Genomic DNA, 20,686 nt, shown 5'->3' on the forward strand with positions numbered 1-20,686 from the left:
GGGATGGAATCTGATTACTACTCTTTTTTCCAATCGTGGCGTGCTGAACCCATCGGCTTCACAAATACCAAGTTGCCTGATGCTGTTTCCTTTGAAAGCAAATATATCTTTTCCACAAATCCAATCTTTCTAATTAAACCACCTTTCCAAAGTTAGCGGTTAGAAACGTTTAAGCATGGAAAGGTTTGGTGATAGAGCTTGGGTTAGGGGCGGGTTAAGCTCATGGCTTTGAAGAGGCCCAGTTACAGTTAGCGTCGGAGTACTGTTAATGGTTTACGGTTGACAGTTTAGGGTTAGGTAAGGCTTAGAATCCTTCCCCATTGTGGCGTGTTTAGCCCATCCTTTTCACAAACACCAAAAAAGCCTGATTTCCTTCAATTTCTTTTTGTCTTAAGCAGCATCGCCAGTGCCAACATTTTGCACCTAAGATTATAAAAAGTACCTAACAAAATTGTTTTTGTATTAAAACTGCGGCGGGAAGAAAACGCACAAAATCTCGGACAGTTCACCATACGGCCTTGCGACGAACGAGCAAAAGGCTCACTAACGGCAGCGCACGGACGACCGGACTCCCCAGCACCGCCACAAAGAAGGAGCGCAGCACGGCATCGGAGCGGCAAAAGTCAATCCAAACACGGCAGACTAGACACTTTGCCAAAAATGAAGTCTGCAACCTGATCTTTCCACACGCATAGAGCTTCCCAACTCGAGTCGGAAAGCTTTTAAACAAATAGCAAAAAAGCTATGATCACTGAACGTACAGAGGGCGCATTAGTCCTTTCCATGCTGAAAACCGGCCCCTTAAGCGTGTGGTGAGTACTTTTTCCAGATGTTTCACTATTGATATTTGAGGAAATGAATAATACAACTGCACATGTGAGGAACAGAGATCTCAATGTTAAACATTTAAGGACAGTTGTTTTTTTTTTTTGGTTTGTTTATTATCATAAAGAACAATTGGGAATATGCTTGAAAGCATATGTACAGGCTTATTTGCATACAGTCTGGAGGGCGTGGTCTAACTCTGCCTCGTTAAAGCATTTCTACAACCCCAAACAGTACATAGCATGACGCAGGCAGGATATTTTGCGCTTCTGGATGCGAAGCAGCCCTTAGCCAAGACGAAGCTTGCAACTAAAACAAGCAATCTTTTTGATCTATCGTTAACAACAGCAAAGAAGCCCAGCAAACGCCAGGCATCAAAAAATTGATTAAGACTCATGGTCGTTCCTCCCCACGGAAATCTTTAGTAAAAGGCGAAAGTTTTATTCGGTCTGAAGAGAAACCAGAGTATACCCAAGCATGCCGCAGGGCAACGGCCCGGCCACAGGCAGTGCTCCTCGAGGTTAAGGTGTGTTTAATTAATCCCACCCAGCTCTTGCCTGATCATTGGAACCTTTAACACATGCAAAACACAATTGCAAAGGGATTGGAACTATTTAATATTGGGCTGTTTTAAAGTCTTATTAAACTAACAATAAGGCGGGGCGTTTCTCGGTGCATCATGGGTATTCAAATGAGGCGGCAGCTCAAACAAACCTTCCAGCAGTCTTAGTGACTGGGGCGCGAGGTTGCTTCTTTGAAACAATGTTGTTTGCGTTAAGAAAAGAAAAGCTGAAGATTGTAACTCCCCCACCGCTTACCTACGGGGGTCCGCAACTTCCCCTTCTGCTGCAGCCACCAGAAGTTCCTGGCACACATTCTTTGGGCTGTGTTACAAGGTTAGGGGTAAGGCTTCGGGATGGAATCTGATTACTACTCTTTTTTCCAATCGTGGCGTGCTGAACCCATCGGCTTCACAAATACCAAGTTGCCTGATGCTGTTTCCTTTGAAAGCAAATATATCTTTTCCACAAATCCAATCTTTCTAATTAAACCACCTTTCCAAAGTTAGCGGTTAGAAACGTTTAAGCATGGAAAGGTTTGGTGATAGAGCTTGGGTTAGGGGCGGGTTAAGCTCATGGCTTTGAAGAGGCCCAGTTACAGTTAGCGTCGGAGTACTGTTAATGGTTTACGGTTGACAGTTTAGGGTTAGGTAAGGCTTAGAATCCTTCCCCATTGTGGCGTGTTTAGCCCATCCTTTTCACAAACACCAAAAAAGCCTGATTTCCTTCAATTTCTTTTTGTCTTAAGCAGCATCGCCAGTGCCAACATTTTGCACCTAAGATTATAAAAAGTACCTAACAAAATTGTTTTTGTATTAAAACTGCGGCGGGAAGAAAACGCACAAAATCTCGGACAGTTCACCATACGGCCTTGCGACGAACGAGCAAAAGGCTCACTAACGGCAGCGCACGGACGACCGGACTCTCCAGCACCGCCACAAAGAAGGAGCGCAGCACGGCATCGGAGCGGCAAAAGTCAATCCAAACACGGCAGACTAGACACTTTGCCAAAAATGAAGTCTGCAACCTGATCTTTCCACACGCATAGAGCTTCCCAACTCGTGTCGGAAAGCTTTTAAACAAATAGCAAAAAAGCTATGATCACTGAACGTACAGAGGGCGCATTAGTCCTTTCCATGCTGAAAACCGGCCCCTTAAGCGTGTGGTGAGTACTTTTTCCAGATGTTTCACTATTGATATTTGAGGAAATGAATAATACAACTGCACATGTGAGGAACAGAGATCTCAATGTTAAACATTTAAGGACAGTTGTTTTTTTTTTTTTGGTTTGTTTATTATCATAAAGAACAATTGGGAATATGCTTGAAAGCATATGTACAGGCTTATTTGCATACAGTCTGGAGGGCGTGGTCTAACTCTGCCTCATTAAAGCATTTCTACAACCCCAAACAGTACATAGCATGACACAGGCAGGATATTTTGCGCTTCTGGATGCGACGCAGCCCTTAGCCAGGACGAAGCTTGCGACTAAAGCAAGCAATCTTTTTGATCTATCGTTAACAACAGCAAAGAAGCCCAGCAAACGCCAGGCATCAAAAAATTGATTAAGACTCATGGTCGTTCCTCCCCACGGAAATCTTTAGTAAAAGGCGAAAGATTTATTCGGTCTGAAGAGAAACCAGAGTATACCCAAGCATGCCGCAGGGCAACGGCCCGGCCACAGGCAGTGCTCCTCGAGGTTAAGGTGTGTTTAATTAATCCCACCCAGCTCTTGCCTGATCATTGGAACCTTTAACACATGCAAAACACAATTGCAAAGGGATTGGAACTATTTAATATTGGGCTGTTTTAAAGTCTTATTAAACTAACAATAAGGCGGGGCGTTTCTCGGTGCATCATGGGTATTCAAATGAGGCGGCAGCTCAAACAAACCTTCCAGCAGTCTTAGTGACTGGGGCGCGAGGTTGCTTCTTTGAAACAATGTTGTTTGCGTTAAGAAAAGAAAAGCTGAAGATTGTAACTCCCCCACCGCTTACTTCCCCTTCTGCTGCAGCCACCAGAAGTTCCTGGCACACATTCTTTGGGCTGTGTTACAAGGTTAGGGGTAAGGCTTCGGGATGGAATCTGATTACTACTCTTTTTTCCAATCGTGGCGTGCTGAACCCATCGGCTTCACAAATACCAAGTTGCCTGATGCTGTTTCCTTTGAAAGCAAATATATCTTTTCCACAAATCCAATCTTTCTAATTAAACCACCTTTCCAAAGTTAGCGGTTAGAAACGTTTAAGCATGGAAAGGTTTGGTGATAGAGCTTGGGTTAGGGGCGGGTTAAGCTCATGGCTTTGAAGAGGCCCAGTTACAGTTAGCGTCGGAGTACTGTTAATGGTTTACGGTTGACAGTTTAGGGTTAGGTAAGGCTTAGAATCCTTCCCCATTGTGGCGTGTTTAGCCCATCCTTTTCACAAACACCAAAAAAGCCTGATTTCCTTCAATTTCTTTTTGTCTTAAGCAGCATCGCCAGTGCCAACATTTTGCACCTAAGATTATAAAAAGTACCTAACAAAATTGTTTTTGTATTAAAACTGCGGCGGGAAGAAAACGCACAAAATCTCGGACAGTTCACCATACGGCCTTGCGACGAACGAGCAAAAGGCTCACTAACGGCAGCGCACGGACGACCGGACTCCCCAGCACCGCCACAAAGAAGGAGCGCAGCACGGCATCGGAGCGGCAAAAGTCAATCCAAACACGGCAGACTAGACACTTTGCCAAAAATGAAGTCTGCAACCTGATCTTTCCACACGCATAGAGCTTCCCAACTCGTGTCGGAAAGCTTTTAAACAAATAGCAAAAAAGCTATGATCACTGAACGTACAGAGGGCGCATTAGTCCTTTCCATGCTGAAAACCGGCCCCTTAAGCGTGTGGTGAGTACTTTTTCCAGATGTTTCACTATTGATATTTGAGGAAATGAATAATACAACTGCACATGTGAGGAACAGAGATCTCAATGTTAAACATTTAAGGACAGTTGTTTTTTTTTTTTTGGTTTGTTTATTATCATAAAGAACAATTGGGAATATGCTTGAAAGCATATGTACAGGCTTATTTGCATACAGTCTGGAGGGCGTGGTCTAACTCTGCCTCATTAAAGCATTTCTACAACCCCAAACAGTACATAGCATGACACAGGCAGGATATTTTGCGCTTCTGGATGCGACGCAGCCCTTAGCCAGGACGAAGCTTGCGACTAAAGCAAGCAATCTTTTTGATCTATCGTTAACAACAGCAAAGAAGCCCAGCAAACGCCAGGCATCAAAAAATTGATTAAGACTCATGGTCGTTCCTCCCCACGGAAATCTTTAGTAAAAGGCGAAAGATTTATTCGGTCTGAAGAGAAACCAGAGTATACCCAAGCATGCCGCAGGGCAACGGCCCGGCCACAGGCAGTGCTCCTCGAGGTTAAGGTGTGTTTAATTAATCCCACCCAGCTCTTGCCTGATCATTGGAACCTTTAACACATGCAAAACACAATTGCAAAGGGATTGGAACTATTTAATATTGGGCTGTTTTAAAGTCTTATTAAACTAACAATAAGGCGGGGCGTTTCTCGGTGCATCATGGGTATTCAAATGAGGCGGCAGCTCAAACAAACCTTCCAGCAGTCTTAGTGACTGGGGCGCGAGGTTGCTTCTTTGAAACAATGTTGTTTGCGTTAAGAAAAGAAAAGCTGAAGATTGTAACTCCCCCACCGCTTACCTACGGGGGTCCGCAACTTCCCCTTCTGCTGCAGCCACCAGAAGTTCCTGGCACACATTCTTTGGGCTGTGTTACAAGGTTAGGGGTAAGGCTTCGGGATGGAATCTGATTACTACTCTTTTTTCCAATCGTGGCGTGCTGAACCCATCGGCTTCACAAATACCAAGTTGCCTGATGCTGTTTCCTTTGAAAGCAAATATATCTTTTCCACAAATCCAATCTTTCTAATTAAACCACCTTTCCAAAGTTAGCGGTTAGAAACGTTTAAGCATGGAAAGGTTTGGTGATAGAGCTTGGGTTAGGGGCGGGTTAAGCTCATGGCTTTGAAGAGGCCCAGTTACAGTTAGCGTCGGAGTACTGTTAATGGTTTACGGTTGACAGTTTAGGGTTAGGTAAGGCTTAGAATCCTTCCCCATTGTGGCGTGTTTAGCCCATCCTTTTCACAAACACCAAAAAAGCCTGATTTCCTTCAATTTCTTTTTGTCTTAAGCAGCATCGCCAGTGCCAACATTTTGCACCTAAGATTATAAAAAGTACCTAACAAAATTGTTTTTGTATTAAAACTGCGGCGGGAAGAAAACGCACAAAATCTCGGACAGTTCACCATACGGCCTTGCGACGAACGAGCAAAAGGCTCACTAACGGCAGCGCACGGACGACCGGACTCCCCAGCACCGCCACAAAGAAGGAGCGCAGCACGGCATCGGAGCGGCAAAAGTCAATCCAAACACGGCAGACTAGACACTTTGCCAAAAATGAAGTCTGCAACCTGATCTTTCCACACGCATAGAGCTTCCCAACTCGAGTCGGAAAGCTTTTAAACAAATAGCAAAAAAGCTATGATCACTGAACGTACAGAGGGCGCATTAGTCCTTTCCATGCTGAAAACCGGCCCCTTAAGCGTGTGGTGAGTACTTTTTCCAGATGTTTCACTATTGATATTTGAGGAAATGAATAATACAACTGCACATGTGAGGAACAGAGATCTCAATGTTAAACATTTAAGGACAGTTGTTTTTTTTTTTTGGTTTGTTTATTATCATAAAGAACAATTGGGAATATGCTTGAAAGCATATGTACAGGCTTATTTGCATACAGTCTGGAGGGCGTGGTCTAACTCTGCCTCGTTAAAGCATTTCTACAACCCCAAACAGTACATAGCATGACGCAGGCAGGATATTTTGCGCTTCTGGATGCGAAGCAGCCCTTAGCCAGGACGAAGCTTGCAACTAAAGCAAGCAATCTTTTTGATCTATCGTTAACAACAGCAAAGAAGCCCAGCAAACGCCAGGCATCAAAAAATTGATTAAGACTCATGGTCGTTCCTCCCCACGGAAATCTTTAGTAAAAGGCGAAAGATTTATTCGGTCTGAAGAGAAACCAGAGTATACCCAAGCATGCCGCAGGGCAACGGCCCGGCCACAGGCAGTGCTCCTCGAGGTTAAGGTGTGTTTAATTAATCCCACCCAGCTCTTGCCTGATCATTGGAACCTTTAACACATGCAAAACACAATTGCAAAGGGATTGGATCTATTTAATATTGGGCTGTTTTAAAGTCTTATTAAACTAACAATAAGGCGGGGCGTTTCTCGGTGCATCATGGGTATTCAAATGAGGCGGCAGCTCAAACAAACCTTCCAGCAGTCTTAGTGACTGGGGCGCGAGGTTGCTTCTTTGAAACAATGTTGTTTGCGTTAAGAAAAGAAAAGCTGAAGATTGTAACTCCCCCACCGCTTACCTACGGGGGTCCGCAACTTCCCCTTCTGCTGCAGCCACCAGAAGTTCCTGGCACACATTCTTTGGGCTGTGTTACAAGGTTAGGGGTAAGGCTTCGGGATGGAATCTGATTACTACTCTTTTTTCCAATCGTGGCGTGCTGAACCCATCGGCTTCACAAATACCAAGTTGCCTGATGCTGTTTCCTTTGAAAGCAAATATATCTTTTCCACAAATCCAATCTTTCTAATTAAACCACCTTTCCAAAGTTAGCGGTTAGAAACGTTTAAGCATGGAAAGGTTTGGTGATAGAGCTTGGGTTAGGGGCGGGTTAAGCTCATGGCTTTGAAGAGGCCCAGTTACAGTTAGCGTCGGAGTACTGTTAATGGTTTACGGTTGACAGTTTAGGGTTAGGTAAGGCTTAGAATCCTTCCCCATTGTGGCGTGTTTAGCCCATCCTTTTCACAAACACCAAAAAAGCCTGATTTCCTTCAATTTCTTTTTGTCTTAAGCAGCATCGCCAGTGCCAACATTTTGCACCTAAGATTATAAAAAGTACCTAACAAAATTGTTTTTGTATTAAAACTGCGGCGGGAAGAAAACGCACAAAATCTCGGACAGTTCACCATACGGCCTTGCGACGAACGAGCAAAAGGCTCACTAACGGCAGCGCACGGACGACCGGACTCTCCAGCACCGCCACAAAGAAGGAGCGCAGCACGGCATCGGAGCGGCAAAAGTCAATCCAAACACGGCAGACTAGACACTTTGCCAAAAATGAAGTCTGCAACCTGATCTTTCCACACGCATAGAGCTTCCCAACTCGTGTCGGAAAGCTTTTAAACAAATAGCAAAAAAGCTATGATCACTGAACGTACAGAGGGCGCATTAGTCCTTTCCATGCTGAAAACCGGCCCCTTAAGCGTGTGGTGAGTACTTTTTCCAGATGTTTCACTATTGATATTTGAGGAAATGAATAATACAACTGCACATGTGAGGAACAGAGATCTCAATGTTAAACATTTAAGGACAGTTGTTTTTTTTTTTTTGGTTTGTTTATTATCATAAAGAACAATTGGGAATATGCTTGAAAGCATATGTACAGGCTTATTTGCATACAGTCTGGAGGGCGTGGTCTAACTCTGCCTCATTAAAGCATTTCTACAACCCCAAACAGTACATAGCATGACACAGGCAGGATATTCTGCGCTTCTGGATGCGACGCAGCCCTTAGCCAGGACGAAGCTTGTGACTAAAGCAAGCAATCTTTTTGATCTATCGTTAACAACAGCAAAGAAGCCCAGCAAACGCCAGGCATCAAAAAATTGATTAAGACTCATGGTCGTTCCTCCCCACGGAAATCTTTAGTAAAAGGCGAAAGATTTATTCGGTCTGAAGAGAAACCAGAGTATACCCAAGCATGCCGCAGGGCAACGGCCCGGCCACAGGCAGTGCTCCTCGAGGTTAAGGTGTGTTTAATTAATCCCACCCAGCTCTTGCCTGATCATTGGAACCTTTAACACATGCAAAACACAATTGCAAAGGGATTGGAACTATTTAATATTGGCCTGTTTTAAAGTCTTATTAAACTAACAATAAGGCGGGGCGTTTCTCGGTGCATCATGGGTATTCAAATGAGGCGGCAGCTCAAACAAACCTTCCAGCAGTCTTAGTGACTGGGGCGCGAGGTTGCTTCTTTGAAACAATGTTGTTTGCGTTAAGAAAAGAAAAGCTGAAGATTGTAACTCCCCCACCGCTTACTTCCCCTTCTGCTGCAGCCACCAGAAGTTCCTGGCACACATTCTTTGGGCTGTGTTACAAGGTTAGGGGTAAGGCTTCGGGATGGAATCTGATTACTACTCTTTTTTCCAATCGTGGCGTGCTGAACCCATCGGCTTCACAAATACCAAGTTGCCTGATGCTGTTTCCTTTGAAAGCAAATATATCTTTTCCACAAATCCAATCTTTCTAATTAAACCACCTTTCCAAAGTTAGCGGTTAGAAACGTTTAAGCATGGAAAGGTTTGGTGATAGAGCTTGGGTTAGGGGCGGGTTAAGCTCATGGCTTTGAAGAGGCCCAGTTACAGTTAGCGTCGGAGTACTGTTAATGGTTTACGGTTGACAGTTTAGGGTTAGGTAAGGCTTAGAATCCTTCCCCATTGTGGCGTGTTTAGCCCATCCTTTTCACAAACACCAAAAAAGCCTGATTTCCTTCAATTTCTTTTTGTCTTAAGCAGCATCGCCAGTGCCAACATTTTGCACCTAAGATTATAAAAAGTACCTAACAAAATTGTTTTTGTATTAAAACTGCGGCGGGAAGAAAACGCACAAAATCTCGGACAGTTCACCATACGGCCTTGCGACGAACGAGCAAAAGGCTCACTAACGGCAGCGCACGGACGACCGGACTCCCCAGCACCGCCACAAAGAAGGAGCGCAGCACGGCATCGGAGCGGCAAAAGTCAATCCAAACACGGCAGACTAGACACTTTGCCAAAAATGAAGTCTGCAACCTGATCTTTCCACACGCATAGAGCTTCCCAACTCGTGTCGGAAAGCTTTTAAACAAATAGCAAAAAAGCTATGATCACTGAACGTACAGAGGGCGCATTAGTCCTTTCCATGCTGAAAACCGGCCCCTTAAGCGTGTGGTGAGTACTTTTTCCAGATGTTTCACTATTGATATTTGAGGAAATGAATAATACAACTGCACATGTGAGGAACAGAGATCTCAATGTTAAACATTTAAGGACAGTTGTTTTTTTTTTTTTGGTTTGTTTATTATCATAAAGAACAATTGGGAATATGCTTGAAAGCATATGTACAGGCTTATTTGCATACAGTCTGGAGGGCGTGGTCTAACTCTGCCTCATTAAAGCATTTCTACAACCCCAAACAGTACATAGCATGACACAGGCAGGATATTTTGCGCTTCTGGATGCGACGCAGCCCTTAGCCAGGACGAAGCTTGCGACTAAAGCAAGCAATCTTTTTGATCTATCGTTAACAACAGCAAAGAAGCCCAGCAAACGCCAGGCATCAAAAAATTGATTAAGACTCATGGTCGTTCCTCCCCACGGAAATCTTTAGTAAAAGGCGAAAGATTTATTCGGTCTGAAGAGAAACCAGAGTATACCCAAGCATGCCGCAGGGCAACGGCCCGGCCACAGGCAGTGCTCCTCGAGGTTAAGGTGTGTTTAATTAATCCCACCCAGCTCTTGCCTGATCATTGGAACCTTTAACACATGCAAAACACAATTGCAAAGGGATTGGAACTATTTAATATTGGGCTGTTTTAAAGTCTTATTAAACTAACAATAAGGCGGGGCGTTTCTCGGTGCATCATGGGTATTCAAATGAGGCGGCAGCTCAAACAAACCTTCCAGCAGTCTTAGTGACTGGGGCGCGAGGTTGCTTCTTTGAAACAATGTTGTTTGCGTTAAGAAAAGAAAAGCTGAAGATTGTAACTCCCCCACCGCTTACCTACGGGGGTCCGCAACTTCCCCTTCTGCTGCAGCCACCAGAAGTTCCTGGCACACATTCTTTGGGCTGTGTTACAAGGTTAGGGGTAAGGCTTCGGGATGGAATCTGATTACTACTCTTTTTTCCAATCGTGGCGTGCTGAACCCATCGGCTTCACAAATACCAAGTTGCCTGATGCTGTTTCCTTTGAAAGCAAATATATCTTTTCCACAAATCCAATCTTTCTAATTAAACCACCTTTCCAAAGTTAGCGGTTAGAAACGTTTAAGCATGGAAAGGTTTGGTGATAGAGCTTGGGTTAGGGGCGGGTTAAGCTCATGGCTTTGAAGAGGCCCAGTTACAGTTAGCGTCGGAGTACTGTTAATGGTTTACGGTTGACAGTTTAGGGTTAGGTAAGGCTTAGAATCCTTCCCCATTGTGGCGTGTTTAGCCCATCCTTTTCACAAACACCAAAAAAGCCTGATTTCCTTCAATTTCTTTTTGTCTTAAGCAGCATCGCCAGTGCCAACATTTTGCACCTAAGATTATAAAAAGTACCTAACAAAATTGTTTTTGTATTAAAACTGCGGCGGGAAGAAAACGCACAAAATCTCGGACAGTTCACCATACGGCCTTGCGACGAACGAGCAAAAGGCTCACTAACGGCAGCGCACGGACGACCGGACTCTCCAGCACCGCCACAAAGAAGGAGCGCAGCACGGCATCGGAGCGGCAAAAGTCAATCCAAACACGGCAGACTAGACACTTTGCCAAAAATGAAGTCTGCAACCTGATCTTTCCACACGCATAGAGCTTCCCAACTCGTGTCGGAAAGCTTTTAAACAAATAGCAAAAAAGCTATGATCACTGAACGTACAGAGGGCGCATTAGTCCTTTCCATGCTGAAAACCGGCCCCTTAAGCGTGTGGTGAGTACTTTTTCCAGATGTTTCACTATTGATATTTGAGGAAATGAATAATACAACTGCACATGTGAGGAACAGAGATCTCAATGTTAAACATTTAAGGACAGTTGTTTTTTTTTTTTTGGTTTGTTTATTATCATAAAGAACAATTGGGAATATGCTTGAAAGCATATGTACAGGCTTATTTGCATACAGTCTGGAGGGCGTGGTCTAACTCTGCCTCATTAAAGCATTTCTACAACCCCAAACAGTACATAGCATGACGCAGGCAGGATATTTTGCGCTTCTGGATGCGACGCAGCCCTTAGCCAGGACGAAGCTTGTGACTAAAGCAAGCAATCTTTTTGATCTATCGTTAACAACAGCAAAGAAGCCCAGCAAACGCCAGGCATCAAAAAATTGATTAAGACTCATGGTCGTTCCTCCCCACGGAAATCTTTAGTAAAAGGCGAAAGATTTATTCGGTCTGAAGAGAAACCAGAGTATACCCAAGCATGCCGCAGGGCAACGGCCCGGCCACAGGCAGTGCTCCTCGAGGTTAAGGTGTGTTTAATTAATCCCACCCAGCTCTTGCCTGATCATTGGAACCTTTAACACATGCAAAACACAATTGCAAAGGGATTGGAACTATTTAATATTGGGCTGTTTTAAAGTCTTATTAAACTAACAATAAGGCGGGGCGTTTCTCGGTGCATCATGGGTATTCAAATGAGGCGGCAGCTCAAACAAACCTTCCAGCAGTCTTAGTGACTGGGGCGCGAGGTTGCTTCTTTGAAACAATGTTGTTTGCGTTAAGAAAAGAAAAGCTGAAGATTGTAACTCCCCCACCGCTTACCTACGGGGGTCCGCAACTTCCCCTTCTGCTGCAGCCACCAGAAGTTCCTGGCACACATTCTTTGGGCTGTGTTACAAGGTTAGGGGTAAGGCTTCGGGATGGAATCTGATTACTACTCTTTTTTCCAATCGTGGCGTGCTGAACCCATCGGCTTCACAAATACCAAGTTGCCTGATGCTGTTTCCTTTGAAAGCAAATATATCTTTTCCACAAATCCAATCTTTCTAATTAAACCACCTTTCCAAAGTTAGCGGTTAGAAACGTTTAAGCATGGAAAGGTTTGGTGATAGAGCTTGGGTTAGGGGCGGGTTAAGCTCATGGCTTTGAAGAGGCCCAGTTACAGTTAGCGTCGGAGTACTGTTAATGGTTTACGGTTGACAGTTTAGGGTTAGGTAAGGCTTAGAATCCTTCCCCATTGTGGCGTGTTTAGCCCATCCTTTTCACAAACACCAAAAAAGCCTGATTTCCTTCAATTTCTTTTTGTCTTAAGCAGCATCGCCAGTGCCAACATTTTGCACCTAAGATTATAAAAAGTACCTAACAAAATTGTTTTTGTATTAAAACTGCGGCGGGAAGAAAACGCACAAAATCTCGGACAGTTCACCATACGGCCTTGCGACGAACGAGCAAAAGGCTCACTAACGGCAGCGCACGGACGACCGGACTCCCCAGCACCGCCACAAAGAAGGAGCGCAGCACGGCATCGGAGCGGCAAAAGTCAATCCAAACACGGCAGACTAGACACTTTGCCAAAAATGAAGTCTGCAACCTGATCTTTCCACACGCATAGAGCTTCCCAACTCGAGTCGGAAAGCTTTTAAACAAATAGCAAAAAAGCTATGATCACTGAACGTACAGAGGGCGCATTAGTCCTTTCCATGCTGAAAACCGGCCCCTTAAGCGTGTGGTGAGTACTTTTTCCAGATGTTTCACTATTGATATTTGAGGAAATGAATAATACAACTGCACATGTGAGGAACAGAGATCTCAATGTTAAACATTTAAGGACAGTTGTTTTTTTTTTTTGGTTTGTTTATTATCATAAAGAACAATTGGGAATATGCTTGAAAGCATATGTACAGGCTTATTTGCATACAGTCTGGAGGGCGTGGTCTAACTCTGCCTCGTTAAAGCATTTCTACAACCCCAAACAGTACATAGCATGACGCAGGCAGGATATTTTGCGCTTCTGGATGCGAAGCAGCCCTTAGCCAGGACAAAGCTTGCAACTAAAGCAAGCAATCTTTTTGATCTATCGTTAACAACAGCAAAGAAGCCCAGCAAACGCCAGGCATCAAAAAATTGATTAAGACTCATGGTCGTTCCTCCCCACGGAAATCTTTAGTAAAAGGCGAAAGATTTATTCGGTCTGAAGAGAAACCAGAGTATACCCAAGCATGCCGCAGGGCAACGGCCCGGCCACAGGCAGTGCTCCTCGAGGTTAAGGTGTGTTTAATTAATCCCACCCAGCTCTTGCCTGATCATTGGAACCTTTAACACATGCAAAACACAATTGCAAAGGGATTGGAACTATTTAATATTGGGCTGTTTTAAAGTCTTATTAAACTAACAATAAGGCGGGGCGTTTCTCGGTGCATCATGGGTATTCAAATGAGGCGGCAGCTCAAACAAACCTTCCAGCAGTCTTAGTGACTGGGGCGCGAGGTTGCTTCTTTGAAACAATGTTGTTTGCGTTAAGAAAAGAAAAGCTGAAGATTGTAACTCCCCCACCGCTTACCTACGGGGGTCCGCAACTTCCCCTTCTGCTGCAGCCACCAGAAGTTCCTGGCACACATTCTTTGGGCTGTGTTACAAGGTTAGGGGTAAGGCTTCGGGATGGAATCTGATTACTACTCTTTTTTCCAATCGTGGCGTGCTGAACCCATCGGCTTCACAAATACCAAGTTGCCTGATGCTGTTTCCTTTGAAAGCAAATATATCTTTTCCACAAATCCAATCTTTCTAATTAAACCACCTTTCCAAAGTTAGCGGTTAGAAACGTTTAAGCATGGAAAGGTTTGGTGATAGAGCTTGGGTTAGGGGCGGGTTAAGCTCATGGCTTTGAAGAGGCCCAGTTACAGTTAGCGTCGGAGTACTGTTAATGGTTTACGGTTGACAGTTTAGGGTTAGGTAAGGCTTAGAATCCTTCCCCATTGTGGCGTGTTTAGCCCATCCTTTTCACAAACACCAAAAAAGCCTGATTTCCTTCAATTTCTTTTTGTCTTAAGTAGCATCGCCAGTCCCAACATTTTGCACCTAAGATTATAAAAAGTACCTAACAAAATTGTTTTTGTATTAAAACTGCGGCGGGAAGAAAACGCACAAAATCTCGGACAGTTCACCATACGGCCTTGCGACGAACGAGCAAAAGGCTCACTAACGGCAGCGCACGGACGACCGGACTCCCCAGCACCGCCACAAAGAAGGAGCGCAGCACGGCATCGGAGCGGCAAAAGTCAATCCAAACACGGCAGACTAGACACTTTGCCAAAAATGAAGTCTGCAACCTGATCTTTCCACACGCATAGAGCTTCCCAACTCGAGTCGGAAAGCTTTTAAACAAATAGCAAAAAAGCTATGATCACTGAACGTACAGAGGGCGCATTAGTCCTTTCCATGCTGAAAACCGGCCCCTTAAGCGTGTGGTGAGTACTTTTTCCAGATGTTTCACTATTGATATTTGAGGAAATGAATAATACAACTGCACATGTGAGGAACAGAGATCTCAATGTTAAACATTTAAGGACAGTTGTTTTTTTTTTTTTGGTTTGTTTATTATCATAAAGAACAATTGGGAATATGCTTGAAAGCATATGTACAGGCTTATTTGCATACAGTCTGGAGGGCGTGGTCTAACTCTGCCTCGTTAAAGCATTTCTACAACCCCAAACAGTACATAGCATGACGCAGGCAGGATATTTTGCGCTTCTGGATGCGAAGCAGCCCTTAGCCAGGACGAAGCTTGCAACTAAAGCAAGCAATCTTTTTGATCTATCGTTAACAACAGCAAAGAAGCCCAGCAAACGCCAGGCATCAAAAAATTGATTAAGACTCATGGTCGTTCCTCCCCACGGAAATCTTTAGTAAAAGGCGAAAGATTTATTCGGTCTGAAGAGAAACCAGAGTATACCCAAGCATGCCGCAGGGCAACGGCCCGGCCACAGGCAGTGCTCCTCGAGGTTAAGGTGTGTTTAATTAATCCCACCCAGCTCTTGCCTGATCATTGGAACCTTTAACACATGCAAAACACAATTGCAAAGGGATTGGAACTATTTAATATTGGGCTGTTTTAAAGTCTTATTAAACTAACAATAAGGCGGGGCGTTTCTCGGTGCATCATGGGTATTCAAATGAGGCGGCAGCTCAAACAAACCTTCCAGCAGTCTTAGTGACTGGGGCGCGAGGTTGCTTCTTTGAAACAATGTTGTTTGCGTTAAGAAAAGAAAAGCTGAAGATTGTAACTCCCCCACCGCTTACCTACGGGGGTCCGCAACTTCCCCTTCTGCTGCAGCCACCAGAAGTTCCTGGCACACATTCTTTGGGCTGTGTTACAAGGTTAGGGGTAAGGCTTCGGGATGGAATCTGATTACTACTCTTTTTTCCAATCGTGGCGTGCTGAACCCATCGGCTTCACAAATACCAAGTTGCCTGATGCTGTTTCCTTTGAAAGCAAATATATCTTTTCCACAAATCCAATCTTTCTAATTAAACCACCTTTCCAAAGTTAGCGGTTAGAAACGTTTAAGCATGGAAAGGTTTGGTGATAGAGCTTGGGTTAGGGGCGGGTTAAGCTCATGGCTTTGAAGAGGCCCAGTTACAGTTAGCGTCGGAGTACTGTTAATGGTTTACGGTTGACAGTTTAGGGTTAGGTAAGGCTTAGAATCCTTCCCCATTGTGGCGTGTTTAGCCCATCCTTTTCACAAACACCAAAAAAGCCTGATTTCCTTCAATTTCTTTTTGTCTTAAGCAGCATCGCCAGTGCCAACATTTTGCACCTAAGATTATAAAAAGTAACTAACAAAATTGTTTTTGTATTAAAACTGCGGCGGGAAGAAAACGCACAAAATCTCGGACAGTTCACCATACGGCCTTGCGACGAACGAGCAAAAGGCTCACTAACGGCAGCGCACGGACGACCGGACTCCCCAGCACCGCCACAAAGAAGGAGCGCAGCACGGCATCGGAGCGGCAAAAGTCAATCCAAACACGGCAGACTAGACACTTTGCCAAAAATGAAGTCTGCAACCTGATCTTTCCACACGCATAGAGCTTCCCAACTCGAGTCGGAAAGCTTTTAAACAAATAGCAAAAAAGCTATGATCACTGAACGTACAGAGGGCGCATTAGTCCTTTCCATGCTGAAAACCGGCCCCTTAAGCGTGTGGTGAGTACTTTTTCCAGATGTTTCACTATTGATATTTGAGGAAATGAATAATACAACTGCACATGTGAGGAACAGAGATCTCAATGTTAAACATTTAAGGACAGTTGTTTTTTTTTTTTGGTTTGTTTATTATCATAAAGAACAATTGGGAATATGCTTGAAAGCATATGTACAGGCTTATTTGCATACAGTCTGGAGGGCGTGGTCTAACTCTGCCTCGTTAAAGCATTTCTACAACCCCAAACAGTACATAGCATGACGCAGGCAGGATATTTTGCGCTTCTGGATGCGAAGCAGCCCTTAGCCAGGACGAAGCTTGCAACTAAAGCAAGCAATCTTTTTGATCTATCGTTAACAACAGCAAAGAAGCCCAGCAAACGCCAGGCATCAAAAAATTGATTAAGACTCATGGTCGTTCCTCCCCACGGAAATCTTTAATAAAAGGCGAAAGATTTATTCGGTCTGAAGAGAAACCAGAGTATACCCAAGCATGCCGCAGGGCAACGGCCCGGCCACAGGCAGTGCTCCTCGAGGTTAAGGTGTGTTTAATTAATCCCACCCAGCTCTTGCCTGATCATTGGAACCTTTAACACATGCAAAACACAATTGCAAAGGGATTGGAACTATTTAATATTGGGCTGTTTTAAAGTCTTATTAAACTAACAATAAGGCGGGGCGTTTCTCGGTGCATCATGGGTATTCAAATGAGGCGGCAGCTCAAACAAACCTTCCAGCAGTCTTAGTGACTGGGGCGCGAGGTTGCTTCTTTGAAACAATGTTGTTTGCGTTAAGAAAAGAAAAGCTGAAGATTGTAACTCCCCCACCGCTTACCTACGGGGGTCCGCAACTTCCCCTTCTGCTGCAGCCACCAGAAGTTCCTGGCACACATTCTTTGGGCTGTGTTACAAGGTTAGGGGTAAGGCTTCGGGATGGAATCTGATTACTACTCTTTTTTCCAATCGTGGCGTGCTGAACCCATCGGCTTCACAAATACCAAGTTGCCTGATGCTGTTTCCTTTGAAAGCAAATATATCTTTTCCACAAATCCAATCTTTCTAATTAAACCACCTTTCCAAAGTTAGCGGTTAGAAACGTTTAAGCATGGAAAGGTTTGGTGATAGAGCTTGGGTTAGGGGCGGGTTAAGCTCATGGCTTTGAAGAGGCCCAGTTACAGTTAGCGTCGGAGTACTGTTAATGGTTTACGGTTGACAGTTTAGGGTTAGGTAAGGCTTAGAATCCTTCCCCATTGTGGCGTGTTTAGCCCATCCTTTTCACAAACACCAAAAAAGCCTGATTTCCTTCAATTTCTTTTTGTCTTAAGCAGCATCGCCAGTGCCAACATTTTGCACCTAAGATTATAAAAAGTACCTAACAAAATTGTTTTTGTATTAAAACTGCGGCGGGAAGAAAACGCACAAAATCTCGGACAGTTCACCATACGGCCTTGCGACGAACGAGCAAAAGGCTCACTAACGGCAGCGCACGGACGACCGGACTCCCCAGCACCGCCACAAAGAAGGAGCGCAGCACGGCATCGGAGCGGCAAAAGTCAATCCAAACACGGCAGACTAGACACTTTGCCAAAAATGAAGTCTGCAACCTGATCTTTCCACACGCATAGAGCTTCCCAACTCGAGTCGGAAAGCTTTTAAACAAATAGCAAAAAAGCTATGATCACTGAACGTACAGAGGGCGCATTAGTCCTTTCCATGCTGAAAACCGGCCCCTTAAGCGTGTGGTGAGTACTTTTTCCAGATGTTTCACTATTGATATTTGAGGAAATGAATAATACAACTGCACATGTGAGGAACAGAGATCTCAATGTTAAACATTTAAGGACAGTTGTTTTTTTTTTTTGGTTTGTTTATTATCATAAAGAACAATTGGGAATATGCTTGAAAGCATATGTACAGGCTTATTTGCATACAGTCTGGAGGGCGTGGTCTAACTCTGCCTCGTTAAAGCATTTCTACAACCCCAAACAGTACATAGCATGACGCAGGCAGGATATTTTGCGCTTCTGGATGCGAAGCAGCCCTTAGCCAGGACGAAGCTTGCAACTAAAGCAAGCAATCTTTTTGATCTATCGTTAACAACAGCAAAGAAGCCCAGCAAACGCCAGGCATCAAAAAATTGATTAAGACTCATGGTCGTTCCTCCCCACGGAAATCTTTAATAAAAGGCGAAAGATTTATTCGGTCTGAAGAGAAACCAGAGTATACCCAAGCATGCCGCAGGGCAACGGCCCGGCCACAGGCAGTGCTCCTCGAGGTTAAGGTGTGTTTAATTAATCCCACCCAGCTCTTGCCTGATCATTGGAACCTTTAACACATGCAAAACACAATTGCAAAGGGATTGGAACTATTTAATATTGGGCTGTTTTAAAGTCTTATTAAACTAACAATAAGGCGGGGCGTTTCTCGGTGCATCATGGGTATTCAAATGAGGCGGCAGCTCAAACAAACCTTCCAGCAGTCTTAGTGACTGGGGCGCGAGGTTGCTTCTTTGAAACAATGTTGTTTGCGTTAAGAAAAGAAAAGCTGAAGATTGTAACTCCCCCACCGCTTACCTACGGGGGTCCGCAACTTCCCCTTCTGCTGCAGCCACCAGAAGTTCCTGGCACACATTCTTTGGGCTGTGTTACAAGGTTAGGGGTAAGGCTTCGGGATGGAATCTGATTACTACTCTTTTTTCCAATCGTGGCGTGCTGAACCCATCGGCTTCACAAATACCAAGTTGCCTGATGCTGTTTCCTTTGAAAGCAAATATATCTTTTCCACAAATCCAATCTTTCTAATTAAACCACCTTTCCAAAGTTAGCGGTTAGAAACGTTTAAGCATGGAAAGGTTTGGTGATAGAGCTTGGGTTAGGGGCGGGTTAAGCTCATGGCTTTGAAGAGGCCCAGTTACAGTTAGCGTCGGAGTACTGTTAATGGTTTACGGTTGACAGTTTAGGGTTAGGTAAGGCTTAGAATCCTTCCCCATTGTGGCGTGTTTAGCCCATCCTTTTCACAAACACCAAAAAAGCCTGATTTCCTTCAATTTCTTTTTGTCTTAAGCAGCATCGCCAGTGCCAACATTTTGCACCTAAGATTATAAAAAGTACCTAACAAAATTGTTTTTGTATTAAAACTGCGGCGGGAAGAAAACGCACAAAATCTCGGACAGTTCACCATACGGCCTTGCGACGAACGAGCAAAAGGCTCACTAACGGCAGCGCACGGACGACCGGACTCCCCAGCACCGCCACAAAGAAGGAGCGCAGCACGGCATCGGAGCGGCAAAAGTCAATCCAAACACGGCAGACTAGACACTTTGCCAAAAATGAAGTCTGCAACCTGATCTTTCCACACGCATAGAGCTTCCCAACTCGTGTCGGAAAGCTTTTAAACAAATAGCAAAAAAGCTATGATCACTGAACGTACAGAGGGCGCATTAGTCCTTTCCATGCTGAAAACCGGCCCCTTAAGCGTGTGGTGAGTACTTTTTCCAGATGTTTCACTATTGATATTTGAGGAAATGAATAATACAACTGCACATGTGAGGAACAGAGATCTCAATGTTAAACATTTAAGGACAGTTGTTTTTTTTTTTTGGTTTGTTTATTATCATAAAGAACAATTGGGAATATGCTTGAAAGCATATGTACAGGCTTATTTGCATACAGTCTGGAGGGCGTGGTCTAACTCTGCCTCATTAAAGCATTTCTACAACCCCAAACAGTACATAGCATGACACAGGCAGGATATTTTGCGCTTCTGGATGCGACGCAGCCCTTAGCCAGGACGAAGCTTGCGACTAAAGCAAGCAATCTTTTTGATCTATCGTTAACAACAGCAAAGAAGCCCAGCAAACGCCAGGCATCAAAAAATTGATTAAGACTCATGGTCGTTCCTCCCCACGGAAATCTTTAGTAAAAGGCGAAAGATTTATTCGGTCTGGAGAGAAAGCAGAGTATACCCAAGCATGCCGCAGGGCAACGGCCCGGCCACAGGCAGTGCTCCTCGAGGTTAAGGTGTGTTTAATTAATCCCACCCAGCTCTTGCCTGATCATTGGAACCTTTAACACATGCAAAACACAATTGCAAAGGGATTGGAACTATTTAATATTGGGCTGTTTTAAAGTCTTATTAAACTAACAATAAGGCGGGGCGTTTCTCGGTGCATCATGGGTATTCAAATGAGGCGGCAGCTCAAACAAACCTTCCAGCAGTCTTAGTGACTGGGGCGCGAGGTTGCTTCTTTGAAACAATGTTGTTT

General features: G+C 44.4%; 12 non-coding genes across 12 annotated transcripts; all 12 read right to left on the reverse strand.

The window, feature by feature from the left end:
- Positions 1 to 1,179: 1,179 nt before the first annotated feature.
- Positions 1,180 to 1,294, reverse strand: LOC128488225 (U5 spliceosomal RNA). The gene has a single exon (XR_008353656.1). It is a non-coding gene; the product is annotated as a U5 spliceosomal RNA (small nuclear RNA).
- A 1,624-nt stretch (positions 1,295 to 2,918) lies between these two features.
- LOC128487958 (U5 spliceosomal RNA) lies at positions 2,919 to 3,033 on the reverse strand. Its single transcript, XR_008353404.1, has one exon. It is a non-coding gene; the product is annotated as a U5 spliceosomal RNA (small nuclear RNA).
- A 1,607-nt stretch (positions 3,034 to 4,640) lies between these two features.
- LOC128487959 (U5 spliceosomal RNA) lies at positions 4,641 to 4,755 on the reverse strand. Its single transcript, XR_008353405.1, has one exon. It is a non-coding gene; the product is annotated as a U5 spliceosomal RNA (small nuclear RNA).
- A 1,623-nt stretch (positions 4,756 to 6,378) lies between these two features.
- On the reverse strand, positions 6,379 to 6,493 carry LOC128487961 (U5 spliceosomal RNA). Its single transcript, XR_008353406.1, has one exon. It is a non-coding gene; the product is annotated as a U5 spliceosomal RNA (small nuclear RNA).
- A 1,624-nt stretch (positions 6,494 to 8,117) lies between these two features.
- Positions 8,118 to 8,232, reverse strand: LOC128487962 (U5 spliceosomal RNA). The gene has a single exon (XR_008353407.1). It is a non-coding gene; the product is annotated as a U5 spliceosomal RNA (small nuclear RNA).
- A 1,607-nt stretch (positions 8,233 to 9,839) lies between these two features.
- On the reverse strand, positions 9,840 to 9,954 carry LOC128487963 (U5 spliceosomal RNA). The gene has a single exon (XR_008353408.1). It is a non-coding gene; the product is annotated as a U5 spliceosomal RNA (small nuclear RNA).
- A 1,624-nt stretch (positions 9,955 to 11,578) lies between these two features.
- Positions 11,579 to 11,693, reverse strand: LOC128487964 (U5 spliceosomal RNA). Its single transcript, XR_008353409.1, has one exon. It is a non-coding gene; the product is annotated as a U5 spliceosomal RNA (small nuclear RNA).
- Positions 11,694 to 13,316: 1,623 nt separating this feature from the next.
- LOC128487965 (U5 spliceosomal RNA) lies at positions 13,317 to 13,431 on the reverse strand. The gene has a single exon (XR_008353410.1). It is a non-coding gene; the product is annotated as a U5 spliceosomal RNA (small nuclear RNA).
- A 1,624-nt stretch (positions 13,432 to 15,055) lies between these two features.
- LOC128487966 (U5 spliceosomal RNA) lies at positions 15,056 to 15,170 on the reverse strand. The gene has a single exon (XR_008353411.1). It is a non-coding gene; the product is annotated as a U5 spliceosomal RNA (small nuclear RNA).
- A 1,623-nt stretch (positions 15,171 to 16,793) lies between these two features.
- LOC128488204 (U5 spliceosomal RNA) lies at positions 16,794 to 16,908 on the reverse strand. The gene has a single exon (XR_008353636.1). It is a non-coding gene; the product is annotated as a U5 spliceosomal RNA (small nuclear RNA).
- A 1,623-nt stretch (positions 16,909 to 18,531) lies between these two features.
- Positions 18,532 to 18,646, reverse strand: LOC128488206 (U5 spliceosomal RNA). Its single transcript, XR_008353638.1, has one exon. It is a non-coding gene; the product is annotated as a U5 spliceosomal RNA (small nuclear RNA).
- Positions 18,647 to 20,269: 1,623 nt separating this feature from the next.
- On the reverse strand, positions 20,270 to 20,384 carry LOC128488120 (U5 spliceosomal RNA). The gene has a single exon (XR_008353557.1). It is a non-coding gene; the product is annotated as a U5 spliceosomal RNA (small nuclear RNA).
- Between the last annotated feature and the right edge of the window lie 302 nt (positions 20,385 to 20,686).

This window comes from Spea bombifrons, chromosome 3, assembly GCF_027358695.1.
Source record: "Spea bombifrons isolate aSpeBom1 chromosome 3, aSpeBom1.2.pri, whole genome shotgun sequence".
NCBI lineage: Eukaryota > Metazoa > Chordata > Amphibia > Anura > Pelobatidae > Spea > Spea bombifrons.